This window comes from Acomys russatus, chromosome 20 (genome assembly GCF_903995435.1).
Source record: "Acomys russatus chromosome 20, mAcoRus1.1, whole genome shotgun sequence".
Lineage (NCBI taxonomy): Eukaryota > Metazoa > Chordata > Mammalia > Rodentia > Muridae > Acomys > Acomys russatus.
Window position 1 is genome coordinate 34,815,115 of NC_067156.1, and position 15,084 is coordinate 34,830,198.

At 39.7% G+C, this 15,084-nt stretch overlaps 1 protein-coding gene across 2 annotated transcripts in view; it reads left to right on the forward strand.

Moving 5' to 3' along the window:
- The window catches only part of Commd10 (COMM domain containing 10), a 120,630-nt gene that overhangs the window by 86,728 nt on the left and 18,818 nt on the right, over positions 1-15,084 (forward strand). The window lies entirely within an intron of this gene.

Below are 15,084 nucleotides of genomic sequence, written 5' to 3' on the forward strand. Positions count from 1 at the left end.
AAGGACCCATGTAAAGAAGCTGAGCACAGCAGGACCCACTTGGAGTTCAGTGCTTGCTTAGAGACAGGCAGATCCCTGGGGCTCACTGGCCAGCCAGTCCTACTATAGGCTTTGAATGAGAAATGTCCCTCTAGGCTCACATATTTGAACACTTGGTCCCCATTGCTGGCATTGCTTAGTGAGGTTGTGGAACTTCTAGGAGAGGAAGGCTTGATGGGAGAAGTGCATGACTGGCAAATGGGCTTTGAATATTGTTGTGTGACAGAGTTCTTCCTGGAGAGATGCAACACATATCACTACTCCCCCCAGATAGGGAGTTGTCAACAGACCAAAGTCCAGCTTAGTGAACCATGCGTTCTACTGGGGTTACTCACAGGAGCAGAAATGACTCAAGGACAGCTGCATCACCAAAACCACCCCCAGCACGGGTGACAGCTCACAAAAACTGGGAAACTGAAGTACACTGTATAGCCTAAAAGCAGCTCAACAGATTGGAGAGTGTCCTTTCAGTTAGTTTAAACCTCTTTCAGGTAGAGCCGCTGGTTTCTGCTTCTTGCGGGCAGCTGGTCTTACTCTAGCATTGTCTTTACAGCATGGCTCCTCTGACTCCTCTGAGTCTTTGCAGCTTGGCCTTCCTGAGGGGCACTCTCAGCTTTTATTGCTTACTCGGGCAGGGAGGTATCCTCCTGAATCTGCTCCATTTCAGGGACTTCCTGAAGCTATTTTGAGTCATTTACCTTTCTGTTTAAAGAGCTTCCATGAAAGATGGAATATTTTAACTTCAGAGGAAAGCATTACATAGCAAATGTCTATATCTTCGTCCTGCTTCCTGTTTGCTCTCTTTGCTTTCTGTGTGTCACTGAGATGTCATCTCTCAGCATCTTACTCCTGCTGCTATGTCTACTGCTTGTTTCTATGGCTCCTGTCATGATGGACTCGTATCCCTCTGAAACTGTAAGTCAAAATAAACTTTCTGTCATAAGTTACATTTGGTAAGGGTATTGTATCACACCAACAAAAAGTTACTAACACACTAGACTGCTTGACAAGCTTTGAGTCAATTAGAAAACGTGTCTCAAAAAACAAGGTGGATAGCACCTAAGAAATGACACTCAAGGTGTCCTCACACATAGATGTGCATCTACATATACATACTGTATTCTGCTGTAATTATTGAACGAAAAGTTACATTAATCAGTCCTCATTAAAAGTCATGATTTAACGAGTGTAAAATTGTGATTCATATTAAAAAACAAGCCATGCAATTTTTACTATGCTTAGTTAAAGAAACAATATCATTTAGCTTTTTTTTTAAACGTAGCCATATCCTTAAAAGTCAGCTTCATGCAAGATGTAGCTACTAGCATGTAAAAATTAAGTTGTTTGAAGAAAACATGCTTAGATAGCTAAATGTAGAATCTTCAGAACAGTTTTTGTTTTGTTTTTGCTTTTTTCGAGACAGGGTTTCGCTGTGCAGCCTTGGCTGACCTGGTCTCCCACCAGTTTGGCTGGCTTCAAACTCACACAGACCCACCTGCCTCTGGCTCCCTGGAGTGTGCCATCATGCGGCAAAAGTTTTAATTATTTTTTAAATTTTATTTTTATTTGTGTTTTGTCTGTATGTCTGTGTGAAGGTCTTGGATCCTGGAGTTACAGACAGTTGTGAGCTGCCATGTGGGTGCTAGGAATTGAACCAAGGTCCTCTGGAAAAGCAGTCAAAGCAGAGGGTGCTCTTGACCACTGAGCCATCTCTCCAGACCTCAGAACAGTTCAAGATCACCCAAATGGTTAATTTAGCCAAGTGAACACATTAACCAGCCATTTTTGGAAATGACAGAAACAATTATTATGCTAACTAGTATCCCATGGTATTGTGTCCCAACCCAGCCTCTCCTGGTTCTATGCTTTACTGGACTTGTTCAGTGGGGTTTGGCCCAGATAAAATATGAATTTGAATTTGTCATGTTGTTATCAGCAGAAACAGGGGTTTGCATATAAATAAAGTTGATATTTCAGAGCACTCTGCTGGGAAAGCCTACATATTTCTTTATCTTCACTAAAAACTGTAAAATTCATATTTTACACCACTAACCTTTTGTAGCACAGCGGCTACTTTTGTATAAAGTGTACTGAATACAACTTCAAGAAGGTTTAAGTTTCTCTTTAAGGAGTAACAGGTGAAACTTTTAATCTAATTAAAAGTGCTCAGGATTATTTATAGTAGAATAAATAAAGATCACAAAATCCTCCATTTAGGTTTGCTGATGTGCCTGCCTTTGCCCTGTTAATTCCAAGAATGTTCTTTGTCATGTGACCCAGTAACTATTAACAGGTTTCCCATCGCTAGTACTGTGAACTCTCTAAGTGACAATTTCCAGGTAATGTTTTATTAAAGTGATTGTAAGTAATTTTTTAAAAAGAAATATCTTGCTCAGAAACATCATTTCTTCCACAAAGCAGCCTTTCCTCTTGTGTGAAGAGTTTAAGGGAAAGCATCCTTTTAGAACTCTGGGCAGTTACTATCTTCAGACCTGGATTTTGTGCAGCATGAGGCATATTGATTTTCAGAGAATATGAACATACTCAAATCACGAGATTATGACATCTGGGAACATGTTTTTAGATTTGTTAAATGCACCTTGATTGCAACTAAGAAGATGGTTGTGAAACAACAGTGATTCCGTGTTTTGACCCTGTAATTCTTCCCAGTATCTTTCCTGGCATCTGCTGATGTTTTAACTCTTCTCAGATGGAGTTGATTTTATCAGTGCAAGTCAGATGTGTCAGATTAACACTAATGTTAACTTATAAAAAATGTAAAATTATTTTATGAAAAATTTATTTCTCCTCTCTTCTTTGCCCTCCTCTGCCTCCTCCTTTTTCTTCATTTTTGGTTTTTTGAGACAGGGTTTCTCTGTGTAGCCTTGGCTGTCTTGGACTTGCTTTGTAGACCAGGCTGGCATCAAAATCACACCATCCACCTGCCTTTTTCTGCCTGACTGCTGGGATTACAAGTGTGTGCCACCAAGCCCAGCTGAAATTTTTTTCTTTAATGCGTATAATCAGATGACCTCTGCTCATAATTTGACTATGTAACAGAAAGCAGATCATCAGTCCCCATTACAATATCAATGGAGTCCTTCCCAGAACTAGAAAACACAATCTTAAAATTTATTATGGAAGCACAAAAGATCCTGAAGTCAAAGAAGTCTTGAGCCAAACAATCCCATCTGGAGGCACCATAGTGCCTAACTTCAGTATTCCTCAGAGCCTTCTAAGCCAAGCATGGTGTTGGCACATGGGTGGACTGAGGGCAGTGTGTCAGAAGAGAGATCCTCACATGCACGGCCATCTCTACACACACACACAGTTGGTGCATATGCCCAAGGACATAGAACCCTTTTAGTCTCTTCTGTTGCTGTGAGGAATCGCTTTGACTGAGAGCAGTGTGGAGAGAGAAGGGTTCATGTAAAGGCTTATACTTCCAGGTCTTCCTCCATCAATGAGGAAAGTGACAGCAGGAACTTGATGCAGACAACATGGAGCAATGCTGCTTGCTGGCTCAACCCTTAGCCTTGGACTTATCTAGCTTTCTTACACAGCCAAGACCACCTGGGCAGGTGTCACCCACAGTAAACTGGGATCTCTCATATCAATTAATAATCATTGCAGTGACCCACAGTCATTGCCAAAGGCCAGTCTAGTCTGGGCAAGGCTGTCTTCTCGGCTGACTTTAGGCTCTGTCAAGATGATAGCTAAAGCTAACTAGAAAATCTACAAGCGATGCTAGGGAAACTGGACATCCACATTCAGAAGATGGAAACGTCACTCCTATCTCTCATGCTTAAAATGGATCAACAACTGAAACATAAGATTAAAAATGAGTCTAGAAGAAAACAAATGAAACTTTTCAAGGCATTGATAAATTCATGGACCATTTTTCTGAACTTCAACATCACAGGAAATGAGGAAAATTTAACTACATTAAACCAAAAGCTTTTGTATAGGGGGAAAAAAAAAACCAATCAGTAGAGTGAAAAGACAGCCTCTACAATGGAAAAAGTGTAGTCAACTATTCACATAACCGTTACTATCTAGAATATATATATATAAATCCCAAACAAACCCAAACCAAAAATACAGTCCAGTTAAAAAATGGGCAAAATAATCTGAATAAATCCTTCTTAAAAGATGGGGCTGGAGAGATGGCTCAGAGGTTAAGAACACTGCCTGTTTGTTCTTCCAAAGGTCCTGAGTTCAATTCCTGGAAACCACATGCTGGCTCACAACCATCTATAATGAGATCTGGTGCCCTCTTATGGTGTGCAGGTATATGTGCAGGCAAAAACACTGTATACTTAATAAATAAATAAATCTTTTTTAAAAAGGAAGAAAGAAAATGGCCAACAAATACATGAAAAGAAGACAACAATCGTGAATCCTCAAAGTGGAATGGAAGCTGTTGTGGGCTCATACCCATAATCCCAGCAGTCAGGAAATTGAGGCAGGAGGATTTTGAGGTCAGCTTTGACTATAAACGGTGATTTCCAGGTTAGCCAGAGACACAGTGTAAAACCCTATCTCAAAAAAGAAAACAAACTTAGAACAAAGTTTTGAAGTAGCAACAAAAAGTAATTTTATGGTTGAGGTCACCACAACATGAAGAACTGTATTAAAGGGTCACAGCGTTAGGAAGGGTGAGAAGCACAGCCCTACTGGCTGGCCTACAGCTGCTTGATCTTTATGGAGGAATTTTGTCAGTGATGCTCCCTCCTCCTCAAAGACCCTGGCTTGTGTCAAGTTGACAAGCTAGCCAGCACACCTGACCCCTTGTCAAGTTAACACACAAACTCATCACTATGAAGCCACAGCCTTAACCTTCTTATTCATCCCCATGACCTCTCATTAATCACTGACCACCATGTTATAAAATATTCCAAACTTTAAAGGCCTCACTGCTTCAAAAAATCAAACACTTAAAAGTTCAAAATCTTTAAAATATCTAAACCTTCTTCTAAAATCCAAAGTCTTTATAAAACTCTGAAGGCTCCTTAACAGTTTAAAGTCTCTCAATTGTGGGCTTCTGTAAAATAAAGAAATAATTTGGGCATGGAGAGGTGACTCAGTGGTTAAAAGCACCGGCTGCTCTTTTAGAGGATTTGAGTTCAGTTCTCAGCACCTACATGGTGGCACACAACTGCCTATAAGGGAATCTGGTGTCCTCCTCTGCCATGCAGGTATACATGCAGTACAGAGTATTCATATATAAATAAACAAAATTTGCTAAATACTTTATTACTTCAAGAGGGAAGACTAGGGCATGGGAACAGACACAATCACATTAAAGCAAAACCAAACTCCAGCTGTATAAATAAAACAATGTCCAATGTCTGGGATCCACTCAAGACCTTCTAGGCTCCTCCAGAGGACTTTTAGCTCCATCCTCTGCAGCACACAGTGTGTCTTCTAGGCTCCAGTTAGCTCCACTCCATTGCTGCTGCTGTTCTTGGTGGTCCTCCGTGGTACTGGCATCTCCAAAATGCTGGGCTCTCTGCTTCAACTGGTCTGTACTTTTGCCAATAGCCACTCCTGGGCTCTCTTTAGAGACTCCAACCGTGAGAGAGCCTCAGCTGCTCTCCATGACTCCTTCACACCTTCAGAAAGCAAACCAACTGGTTGACTCATACTAACAAGTTCAGCTGCCAGCCTTGGCCATGTCTGGAACACGGGTTCTGTGTGCTGACTCTGAAGAAATACCTCACTTCCCTGAAAATTTCACCTCAGTGACACTGGTGTCTTCGTGCTCATCCTTCATTTCTTAGCTCTGCTTGAACAGCATCCAAAGCAAAGGTTTCACTTTTGTGTTGCTGGTCTCCTCTCAATCACAACCCATCCTTAAGCTCCCGCTTACAAAACCATAGAGACATCCCCAATAGAGTCTCTGAACTCCCCTCTGGAACTTCACAAGCCTCATCGCCTGCATTGCCTCCAGCATTGTGACCTCCCAAGCTCCTACAGGATAAGGATAGCCCACTGAGCTCTCCACACTCAATGGCTTTTCTAGTCCAAAGTTCCAGAGTCCTTCCACAATCCTCGCCTGAACACGTGGTCAGATGTCTCACAGCAGCACCCCACTGTCTGGCACCAATTTCTGTCTTAGGGTTACTATTGCTTCGCAGCAATAGGACAGTAACTCAGACAGTAACCCAGGAGAGGTTATTAATGGAGGTACAGCCTAGCTTTAATGTAGACCTAGCATTTTGGAGATTATAGTGCCATGGAGTGACCACCAAGGACGGCAGTGGCTGTGAAGTGGTTGAGGCTAAGAGACAAGCTGAGTGTGCTGTGGATGGCAGAGCCAGAGAAGTGGAGCCGCCAAAGCCCTTGGGAACCTGGAGGGTTGTGAGTGCCTCTTTAGACGTCAAACGCTGAACATTTTATGTTGTTAAATTTGGATTTGTTTGTGACTGTGCCCTGATTTTTCACTCTTGAAGTAAGAAAGTATTTGATTTTTTATTTTTATTTTTTAATAGAAGAAGGACCTCACAGTTGAAACTGGATATTTTGAAGAAACTTTGTCTATTTTGGAGATTCTGGATATTTTAGGGACTGAATATTTTTAAGAGACTTTGAACTTTGAAAGAGGCTTCAGATGTTTTAAAGAGATTGAACTTAGTATTTGAAGTTTTTAAAGACTGAGGGACTTTAAAAGTTGGAATGCTTTATATGTAATAGTGATATTAATATGAGGTCTTGGGGACAAATAGGAAATGAAAGGTTATGATTTAATAGTCATGCATTTGTGTGTTATGTTGGCAAGGAGTCAATTATGTTGGGTTGGCTTTATTTGGGGGGTTGGGGTTTTTTTTCATGTTCTTTTTTAAAATATATTTTATTAATTTATTCATATTACACCTCAATTGTTATCTCATCCCTGTATCCTCCCATTTCTCCCTCCCTCCCATTTTCCCGGGTTTGGGATTTTTTGTTTTTTGGGAGGATTTTTTTTTGTGTCAACTTTGACATAAGCTAGAGTGATTAGTCAAGAGAGACTCTTGATTGGGAAAATACCTCCATAAAATTACCAAATAGGCAACCATGTTGAGCAATTTCTTCATTAATGATGGATGTAGGTGGTCTCAGCCCACTGTGAGTGGTACCAACCCGGAGCAGCTGGTCCTGAGTTATATAAGAAAGCAGACTGAGCAAGGCATGCGGAGCAAGCCAGTTTGAGGTGTTCTTCCATGGTCTCTGCTTCAGTTCCTGCCTCCAAGTTCCTGCCCTGGCTTCCTTTAGTGAAGGGACTGTGACATGGAATTGTAAGCTGAAACAAACCTTTTCCTCTCCAAATTGCATTTGTTCGTGGTATTTTATCACAGGAATAGAAACCGTAAGACAAATGCCATACCCACTTCTGGGATTTACTTGTAATGTCTCAAATCCATTCATTTCTTATCAGCATTGCTTTTCTTCATCCCAGAAGTTCATAGAACACAGCATCCTGTGTGCTGCCTACCTGTCTGATTCAGAGCTCTGTCCTTCAGAACAAGACCGTGCCATCTGTAGTTCTTTACATCTAAATAAAATTCAGCTTGGTATAAAGTGGCTCTTGAGCTTGGCACAGTTAGTCACAGCTGGCTGAGGTCCTCTTTACTGGGGAAGGGAGCGTAAATACATTTTTTGTTCTTTGTTTTTTCCATTACATAGTTAGTTATTTCATATGTATGTTAAATAGTGTTTAAAATATGGCTTGACTTTTAATTTAGTTAAAGCATCACACTCTATATACTTTCTCTGTTGTTTTATGGATTATCTTGTAATAACTACTGAAGTATTCACGTTCAACTGGTACTTCTGAATTGGCTTCCTTGGAGAGGTTTAATTTGTCAGTGACAGTTAAGTAAATGGTAAAAATAAGTAATCTAGTAGCCAATGATGAGTTTAAAAGATGAGGCCTGGCTGTAGTTTACAACTGTAGTACCCAGGAAGCTGAGTCAGGTGGATTGGGAGTCCAAGGTCAGATTGGGCTACAAGGTTACAGCCTGTCTCATAGAGGAGAAGAAGGGCATGGTGGTGGTTACTTTGTATTAATGACTTTAGTAAAGTGCGCAATGCTACTCTGCAAAGGAATACACCGGAGCTCTTGCCTCGGAAATAAGAAACATCACATGCAGCCCCTTCGGCTCCTTCGCACTCTCCTACTGACTCCAGCAGTAACCATGCCAGTCATTTCTCTGTCCAAAACTAGTTCTGTTAACTGTTCTAATACTGGATGTTAGCAGGGCTGGAGAGATGGCTCAGCAGTGTTCCGTACTCCTGCAGAGGACCCAGGTTTGGTTCCCAAACACCCACATGGGAGCTGACAACTACTTGTATCTCCAGTTATAGAGGATCCAGTGCCTTCTTCCGGCCCCAGGGGCTCCTCACACACGGTGTGATAATGCAGAAAACCACACAGGCAAACACACAGAGCAGGAGTACTTAAGTTAATCAGTCATGGTAATAAGTCTTTTAAAGATGTTTAGTAGTTTTGCATACTTTAATGTATTTTAGAAACAGAATTAGTCAAAATGTCCTCCTTTGTCACTCAGTTCTTATCTCACCTTTATATTAGGAGGACCCCTCTATATAGTGTATGACACTGGTTTGTTTGTGTTCATACTTGCAAGTTTTATGTATGCCACAGTGTATTCATGCAGTTCTTCATAATGGAAGTAAGTTTGCCCTGGGATCGATACATATGTGTACGCATTGCTGTGACGTTTCTACACTGCTGTTATGTGTATGCACAAACACAAAGCACTGGATCACAGAATCTGCTTTAGTAGATAATGGCAGAGTGTTTGTTTGCCAGAGTTTGCGCCGGTTTGGTTCCTGGTGGCTGCCTGTGAGCCTGTGGCTCCTACGTTTTCCACCTCCTGCTTTATTTTTAACCAAGGTGTCTGTGATGAAGATAAATTATCATTTTTAACATGATCTAATTTTAAATTTTTCTCAGTCTTGTCCTTTAGTATTTCTACTTTCTTTTTGGTTTAAGAGCACTGTCTGTTCTTCCAGAGGTCCTGAGTTCAATTCCCAGCAACCACATGGTGGCTCACAACCATCTACAATGTGATCTAATGCCTTCTTCTGGCTTGCGGGCATACTCGCAGGCAGAACACTGTGTATGTAGTAAGTAAATAAAATCTTTTAAAAAGAAGAAAGAAAGAAAGAAAGAAAGGAAAAAAGAAAGAAAAAACTCCATTCCAAGTTTGTGAAGCATGCTCTGGTAGCATCTAATTTTTTTTTAAATTTTAGCCTTTCTTAGTTATGCTATAATACTAAAATTCAGACATATTCATCTTCTATATGTAATTTATTTTGAGGTAATATATAAAAAGGGCTAATGTATTGCATAGTTATATGCATATACATTAATACAGTCTATATTTTATACAATTTTATAATACAGTGTATATATATATGTCTACATTAAAAACTCCAGAAAATAGAAAAATTAGGTAAATCCATACATGTTCTAGTACTTTTCCCTGATTTTATATTGACCATTCTAGAATTAAATCATGTAATTAAGAAGATATGTAAAGTATATAGGAAACTGGACTACATAGTAGTCTAACCAGAAAGCTTTCATGGGAAAATTTACCTTGATGGCAATTTGAGAAAATATCCTATGTACAAAGCAGAAGTTGTTCTGTGCATTTTTCTATGTAGTAAGTTAGGAACACTCATACTCTCTGATTAGTTAGGTATATGGCAGACACCGTAAATATTTGAGTTTTTAAAAAATGAAAATTTAACCATTTTTACTTAGCTCCTCAACTAACTCACCAAATAGCTCTATTCATCTTAGAATTTTCTTATTTTGCTTATGAAAGGTCTAGGAAAAATTGCATAGTTGATTTCTCCCATTTTTCAAAGTAGATAAACCTTAAAAAAAAAAAAAAAAAAAAAAGTCCTATTTTCCAGACCACAAGTTTCTGGTTTCTGGTGACTTTCACCTATGACCCATGGATGACGTCCACACTTTCCCTCCCTTTCAGAGTAAGATCAGCAGGTATCAGCCCAACCCTTCATAGTGGAGGAATTGACATTAAAAATAAATGTGCCTGCTTATGTTCCCATTTGTGTATTTTACCTTATGCCTGTTCATCACCGAGCATGGGGTGGGGGTGCAAAGGAAACAGAAGCTATTTCTTGGTTCTTACATAATAGTCTTTTAAATTGTTACCGTGTTTCCTTGCCTCAAAAATCAAATCTAATGACCTTTTCCTTGAATCTGTATGTGAGTATACAGGCAAAAGGCAAACAGTGTTAAAGGGCAGCTTAGTATTAATTGTATTTTAAGTAGTTGAGGAAGGAGATAGGTTTCCTGGAATTCTTAAGCATCTGCTTTCTTTGTAACTGGCACTAGCTGGGCCGTAGTCCTCGGAGGTGGTTACATACTGGTTAGAATTGAATTCCACTTTGGGACAGTGGTCCTGCATGTGCAGCCATAGTAAATGGTTCTGAATGTAGCCATAGGATGAAAAGCAAAGCTCACAGTGTTGGGCAACATCCCTGAAGTTGCTCCAGCTCTTGGGCTGAGATGTGGTTGCTGGCCTGAAGCCATCTTTTGCTAAGGGATTTTTCTTTTTTCTGTGCTTATTATTTTTTTAAAGATGTTATTTATTTATTTATTTATTTATTTATTTATTTATTTATTTATTTATTTATTTTACAGTGCTCTGTCTGCATATACACCTACAGGCCAGAAGAGGGCATCAGATCACATTATAGATGTCTGTCTGTGAGCCAGCATGTGGGTGCTGGGAATTGAATTCATGGTCTCTGGAAGAGCAGTCAGTGCTCTTAACCACTGAGTCATCTCTCCAGCCCCCTGTGATTATTTTTTCCACCCAATTATCTTTGTTTTTCTCTAGGTAACGTCTAAACTTCTACATCTATCCTCCTTTTCTTATCATTATTTTGTCTTCTCACTCAACAGTTAGATCTTTAACTGAGCTCTTTTAAACTTCAGCCTATGTTTTTAGGTGTAATCTTGTCAGTTCTTCTTTTAGTAATTTGAGCTGTGGTGTTTTGTTTTTTAACAGCCTGCTCTTTGTATTCCATATTGAGTATTCTTTTAAAGTTCACAGTGATTGACATGTCTGTTTAAGGCTTTCTTCTGTTTTTATTTATTTATTTATTTATTTATTTTAATTTGTTGGGTTTGATGACTTTCTTGCTAGGCTTTCCTCAGATGTTTGGTGATCCTGTTGTTACGTGTGGAGTTGAGAGCCTACCCTGAGCAGCCACTTTATACCTGGAGACTATTTGCTCCCTCACCCAGATAAGAACCCTTCTTTACTTCATGGGTTTGTAGAGTCTCCTTAGGCAAGTCTTCATCCAACCAGTGCACTGGCTGAGCGGTACTCTTTTCTGTGAACCACTGCCACGGGTTTGAGTTCCCTTCATGCTAGCTATTGCAGCAGCCTTTTCTGTCTGTCATCCGACTACCTACTCTGGATCTCCCCGTTGTCAGAAACCATGCTTGAATAAATGATGTATGCCTCCTTTTACTGATGAATGATGGACTTGGTATGGTGGACTCTCCTTTACTGATGGGTGATGGGCTTTGTGCAGCCGACTCTCCTTTACTGATGGGTGATGGACTTGGTACTGTGGACTATCTTCGCTAGTTGTAGCTGCAGTGCTCTGTGATCTGACTGTAGTTTTATAGTATTCAAATCACCTTTGATTCTTAGGTTATAGAGTCTCTTCCAATTGTCTGACTTGAAGTAGCATTCTTTTTTACATTATTAGTGGTTTTTGAGACAGGTTCTTATGTGTTCCAGCCTAGCCTTGAACCTACTGGGTAGCTGAGTGTGTAATCTTGACCTCTTAATCTTCCTACCTCTACCCAAGCACTGGGATTACAGGTGTGGCCCACCTTGCCTGATTTGTGTGGTGCAGGGGTCTGAACCTGGGCTTTGTACGTGCTGGGTTAGGATTCTACCAACACTCCCAGCCCCAATATGCTTTGTTTTCTCTTTTCTTTTTTTCCTCCACCACCTCCTCCTCCTATCCTTCGTCTTCTTCCTCTTCTCCTCCTTCTTCAATTTTAGACAGGGTCTCACTATGTAGTTGTCCTGGAACTTGCTCTGTAGACCAGACTGGCCTTACAAACTCACAGCGATCCACCTGCCTGCCTCCTGAGTGCTGGGATTAAAGGCATGTACCACCACATCTAAGTTGCTTTAAAAATTATATTGTTTTGACTTTGAAGGGAAAAGTAAAGAGATAAAATGTGCCCTCACCTTCACTGTAATATATTTTCTTTTAAAATAAAATATGAAAGTACAATTTGAAACTAAGAAAGGCCAAGAAGATGATGAAATCATTTTAATGGAATTTTATAAATACATTTGAAAATGACAAAAATGTGCTCTTTGTGGTACTTCTTATGAAGATTCTGATTTAGAATTGATTTCTACTATGACTTCATTTTCCCCCAGGAAAAGAAGTTGAAACAAATTATTTTAACAAAATTGATTGGACAGTATTTATTATTGGTCATTCTGTTTAAGAAGAAATTGCTAACGTTGTATCTTTACTTATCACTAATAAATAACCTATCCTGATATATTAAGTATTCAGTGACCCATTTTGCTAAATATGTATATTTTCAAAAGTTACATGGCATTGTAGCCTTCTATCTCTAAGTTTAATTTTCCAATACAAAAATGTAAATTAATTATTTATTTTGATGGGAATTATTAAATATTTCATTGCTTTGACTAGGCAAGATTCAGTAAAAATCAAATCAAATTTTGGACCAACAAGAAGACACATGTCACCAAGGCTGATGGCCTGGGTTCAATCTGTAGGTTTCCTGTGGCAAAAAGGGAAAACTCACTCCCACAAAATGTCTTCTAGTGTCCACACCTGTGCTAAAGCCTGAGCATACCACCACATATGCACATAGCACACACACCACAAAGACACACACAAATGTAAACAAAGGAAATCAGATGTTAAAGCTGAAGCTGCAGGGATAAGTAATCAGACTGTCTACCTGCATGGACAAAGAGTTGTTTCAAACTTTTTTTTGTTTTTTGTTTTTACTTCGAGACACGGTTCCTCTTGTAGTCCTGGCTGTCCTATACTCGCTTTGTAGTTCGGGTTGGGCTTGAACCCACAGAGATCCATCTGCCTCTGCTTCCCGAGTGTTGGGATTAAAGGCGTGCGCCACCACACCTGGCTCTCAAACCTATTTTAATAAGCTACATTTTTAGAAACACTGTCATTTAAAATTAGACCCTGGGATTGACTTTATCGTATTTTTTAAAATTATATTTTAAAACAGAGTTTGCTAATAAGTGCTTAGAAGAGAAAATGGAAAGGTTTCATTTACATAGTTTGGGCTTTTTGTGAAGTGATCATTATATGTTTCTCACTAAAGTGTTCTAAAATTAATGAAAAATTGTGAAGCCATATGTTCTCCTCTTGAAAAAATGGATATTAATATATTGGTAAGCTTGTCTTTATGTACTGCTTTATGGTAACCATTTTATTTTATTTTTATTTTACTTTTTCCTAGTAAAGCCAGTTCCTACTTTAAAAAATAAGTAGCTTATGAAAATTTATTATTTTATTTTAAAAGCACACCTGCATCCAAAACTGATTTTAAAACATAGTTTTAAAAGAAATACCATGCTGAATTACATTTCTCAGTGCTATCTCATTTGCCAGTATGACTAGTTCTGATTAAAAAGAAGTTGATTAAAATGATCAAAACTGTTCATTGAACAGAAAACCTGGATGCAATTAGAAATCATTGGTGCCACCCATGGAGTTCTAAATGTGAAACTCTTAGTGGTGATTGCTGTTTCTTTTCAAGATGCTAACTGATCTTGCTAGGGTACCTGGAGGTCTTTCTGATGGGTATTGACAATCTGTCTTACAGTTGGGTGAGGCACACTTGTGCATGTGCATTCTCACAGCCTATAGGAAAACTCTCTTACCAAATTGATTGATGCGGCTTACAGCCAGTACCCCCCAAAACATGCTGCCATGGCAGGGCTCTCAGTGCAGTGACGTCATTTGACACACTCTTGTCTACTATTGCTTAGACCGTCTAACCACTGTCTCTTCTTTTTTACTCTTTGCTCGTTTTATTTTTCATTCTCTAGTGTATGTGCAGATGTCTTGGTTCCTTCACATCTATCAACCCAACTAACTAGTTGTTATCTGACTGTCATTATTAATTATTGTGTTGGCCAAGGTTCTCTAGAGGGAAAGAACTGATAGAATAAATCTATATCAAGAGAGAGAGAGAGAGAGAGAGAGAGAGAGAGAGAGAGAGAGAGAGAGAGAGAGAGAGAGAGAGAGAGAGGAGAGAGAGAGAGAGAGAGAGAGAGAGAGAGAGAGAGAGAGAGAGAGAGAGAGAGAGAGAGAGATGGGTTATTAGAATGGCTTACAGGTTATGGTCTGACTGTTCCAACAATGGCTGGCTCCAGATGGAAAGTCCAAGAATGCAGTAACTGTTTAGTCCATGGAGCTGCCTGTCTCAGCTGGTTCTCATTCCAGGCTGTATTCCAATATATGTTGGAATCCGAAAGAGGTGGACTCAGATGCCAGTGAAGGAATGTGAGCACGAGGACACGCAAGCAAAGGGCAAGAGCTTCCTTCTTTGTTTTTATATATCGTCTGCCACCAGAAGGTGTGACCCAGATTTAAGGTGGGTCTTCCCACCCACCTGGAAAGATCAAGATTTACAGGGTGGGTCTTTCCTCTCACAGGAGTGCCCAGCCGCTTGGGTTTTAGTTAATCCCAGATGTAGTCAAGCTGATAACCATGAACAGGCATCACAGTTACCAACTTAGTTTTCTTACTTTAGACTTAACTAGTAGCTTTAGGTATCTGTTTCTGTTTTAAAACCTCTAAAATTACCATCCTTACTATTTGTTGAGTTTCATACAGCATATTTTCATCACCCTCACTCTGTGTCCCCGACTCATCACAGAGCCAACCCACCTGATCCAGCTTTGCATCCAGCTCCTGTGTTTGTGAGTCATGTCTGTGCTGCCTAATTAATCACTC